Source organism: Arachis ipaensis, chromosome B1 (assembly GCF_059453495.1).
Source record: "Arachis ipaensis isolate K30076 ecotype BB chromosome B1, ASM5945349v1, whole genome shotgun sequence".
Taxonomy (NCBI): Eukaryota; Viridiplantae; Streptophyta; class Magnoliopsida; order Fabales; family Fabaceae; genus Arachis; species Arachis ipaensis.
In genome coordinates, this window is record NC_142436.1 from 36,592,806 (window position 1) to 36,596,738 (window position 3,933).

Here is a 3,933-nt window from a genome sequence, read left to right on the forward strand (position 1 = left end):
GAGATTCCTCTTGAAACTCTTTCCATTAATACTGAGGTTAATCATAGAGAAGAGTGTAAGGGCATAACCATGGAGGTTGAGGCCGAATTAGAGGAGAATGGGAAGGCGTTGAATGCCAATGAAGAAGCCTTCACTGGGCGTTCAATGCCCACAATGGCAGCAAGCCTGGCGTTAAACGCCAGTGAGGTAGTCCTCACTGGGCATTTAACGCCCATCCTGGCAGAAAAGCTGGCGTTGAACGCCAGCCAGGGAGCACTGGCTGGGCATTCAACGCCCAAATAGGAAGGCTTTCTGGCGCTGAATGCCAGTGAGGAATCCCTCACTGGGCGTTCAACGCCCAACCAGGCAGCCATTCTGGCGCTGAACGCCATTGAGGAACACCTCACTGGGTATTTAACGCCCACCAGCTCAGGGAAGCTGGTGTTGAATGCCAGCAAGGACATCCCTGCTGGGCGTTCAACGCCTAGAATGCTAGAGGGACTGGCATTTAATGCCAGTCAGGGTAAACAGCAAGGGCGTTCAATGCCCAATAAGCTAACAGAGTTGGGATTGAACGCCAACCAAAGCACACCCTTTGAGTACCTAAATCCCACTCAAGAACCCTCTAGCCCAGAACCAAAGGAAACCATAAAGACTACAGAGGTTCCTTTGAATGTACTTATGCAATGCATGAGTTCTGATGACTTCTCATCCTTAGATAAGGATGAAGACACTAGGGAAGAGCAAGTTGCTCGTTTCCTAGGAGCTCTAATGAAGCTGAATATCAAGCTATTTGGTACAAAGTCTTTGGAGGAAGAACCTCCACTGCTTACCAAAGAACTCCATGCTTTGGTTCAGAAAGAGCTACCTCAGAAGCTTCCAGATCCTAGATGCTTTCTGATTCCTTGTACCATAGGCACTATGACTTTTGAAAAGGCTCTATGTGACTTAGGGTCAATCATCAACCTCATGCCACTTTCTGTAATGGAAAAGTTGGGAATCCTTGAGGTACAAGCTGCACATGTCTCTTTAGAGATGGTAGACAAGACCATGAAGAAGACATATGGCTTAGTAGAGGATGTCTTGGTTAAGGTTGAAAACCACTACATCTCTGCAAACTTCATTGTCCTTGACATAGGAGAGGATGAGGATGACTGTGTCATCCTTAGAAGACTTTTCCTAGCCACAGCTAATGTTATCATTGATGTGGCTAAGGGAGAACTAACTCTAAAGTTAGGGGAGGATCACATCTTATCCAAGATGCCTCATCCTAATTCTCCCTTTAAGAGAGAGATAATAGTGCAACACCTAGTGTGCCAACCCTCTCTTTCTGTGCAAAGCTCTGCAGAGCCCCCAGACATCAATTCTAAGTTTGGTGTTGGGCAGCCCTCAACAAGCTCTAAGTACAAAGGTACTAAGAAGAAAGTACCGAAAGGCTAGAAGAACAAGAAAGTTCCTACTGAAGGCCTCTCACCTGGCATGAGAGTTGTCTTCACTAAGAATCCAGTCCTACCACACACAGTGAGTCGTGTCCTATCTCTAGAGCATGTAGAGCTCATTCATGAGAGGACAGGAAGAAAATTCACTGTCAAGGGCGAAAATCTGAGCCCATACTCTCCTCCATAAGGAGCTAAAGGTCAAGCTAGTGACTTTAAAAGAGCACTTGTTAGGAGGCAACCCAACTTTACTCAATTTTTTATTTTATTTTTATTTTTATTTTTCTTTCAGTCTTAAAGTCATGATCATGTGCATCATTCCAGAGACAGAATTCACAGCAGTGAAAACAGAATACTCCAGAAAGAGTGTTAAAGTTGAACGCCAGTGAGGAAGCCCTCCTGGGCGTTCAACACCCCAAGAGGGAAGCATTGCTGGCATTCAAACGCCAGTGCAGAAAAACAGGGAATCTTGAATTCCCTAGCCTCTCAGAAATTGTGGGTCCCACAAAATCTTCACCTACCCCACTTAACCCCACCTACTTTCACACTTCTCCATACACACTTTCCAAAAAACCCTAGCCCAATCATATCCATTTCATTTCCATAAACCATCATAACTCCCACCTACCCCACCCACTTCAAAAATCAAATTTTCCACCCAAACCCACCCTATGGCCGAACCCAAGCCCTACCTATTCCTATAAATACCTCTCTCCATTCCCCCTCATACACACACCTCTCATACCTTCTCCACCCCACAAGGCTGAGCCCCCTCTCTCCCTCTCCCTCTCTCTATTTTCTTCTTCTTCTTCTTCTTCTTCTTCTTCTCCATTCTTCTATTTTTGCTCGAGGACGAGCAAAGTTTTAAGTTTGGTGTTGGAAAGGCATAGCGTTTTTTCTTTCCATTACCATTCATGGCACCCAAGGTTAGAGACTCCTCTAAGAAGAGGAAAGGAAAGGCAGTAGCTAATCCCTCTGAATCTTGGGAGATGGAGAGATTCATCACCAAAGCTCACTAAGACCACTTCTATGAAGTAGTGGCTGAGAAGAAAGCTATCCCTAAGGTCCCTTTCATGCTCAAGAAGAATGAGTATCCAAAAATCAGAAGAGAGATCCGAAGAAGAGATTGGGAAGTCCTAACTAATCCCATCCAAGATGTTGGGATTCTCATGGTGCAAGAGTTCTATGCTAATGCATGACTTACCAAAAACCATGACACTAGTGTGAACCCAAATCCAAGGAATTGGATCACCATGGTCCGAGGAAGAATCTTAGATTTCAGCCCGGAAAGTGTGAGGTTGGCATTCAACTTGCCTCTATTGCAAGGAGACCTTCATCGTTACACTAGGAGAGTCAGCCATGATCAGAGATTGGATTAAGTGCTCTCAGATATCTGTGTAGAAGGCACATAGTGGAAAAGAGATTCCCAAGGCAAGCCCATTCAGTTAAGAAGGGTTGACCTAAAGCCCATAACTCGAGGATGGTTGGAGTTCATCCAAAGATCCATCATCCCTACTAGCAACCGGTCAGAAATGACTGTTGACAGAGCCATCATGATTCATTGCATCATGATTAGAACTGAGGTGGAAGTTCATGAGGTAATTCCTCAAGAACTGTACAAGGTAGCTGAGAAGCCTCACACCAATGCGAGATTAGCATTCACACACCTCATCTGTCACTTATGCAATTCAGCTGAAATTGTCATAAATGGAGATGTCTCCATTGGGGAGGATATGCCCATCACTAAGAACCGAATGGAGCAAACTAGAGAGCATGCACAAGAACATGTGCATCCATCTCAGTATGAGATCCCTGAGATGCCTCAAGGGATGTATTTTCCTCCCCAAAGCTATTGGGATCAATGGCAAACTTCTCTTGGAGAATTGAGCACTAATATAGAGCAATTGAGGATAGAGCATCAAGGACATGCCACCACCCTTAATGAAATCAGAGAAGATCAAAGAGCCATAAGGGAAGACTAAAGGGCTATGAGGGAGAGCAACAAAGGCAAAGGGATGACATAGAAGAGATCAAGCAGCACATTGGATCCTCAAGGAGGAGCACTAGGCACCACCATTAAAGGTGGATTCATTCTCTTTTTATTCCTTTCCTTTATTATTTTTCTATTTTCTGTCTGTTTATTTATCTGTTCTCTTGTCCGAGTTGCATGATCATTTGTATTTGAAGTCTTTAAGTTGTAAAATATTCCATATATCTCTCAGCTTGCTTAAATAAAAATTTTTATTGAAAAGAACTGAGAGATGCATGAATTTCAAGTTTAAAATAAGATTAGTTTAATTAGTTTGATGTGGTGTCATTTGCTTTTGTTTTCTGAATATATGATTAAACAGTGCATATTTGAAGTTGAAATTTTAGAATGTTGACTCTTGAAAGAATAAGGAAAAAGGAAAAATATTATTGATAATCTGAAAAATTTGAAAATTGATTCTTGAAGCAAGAAAAAGCAGAAAAAAGCAAAGGAAAAAGCATGTTGCAAAAGAAAAAAATTATATGCATG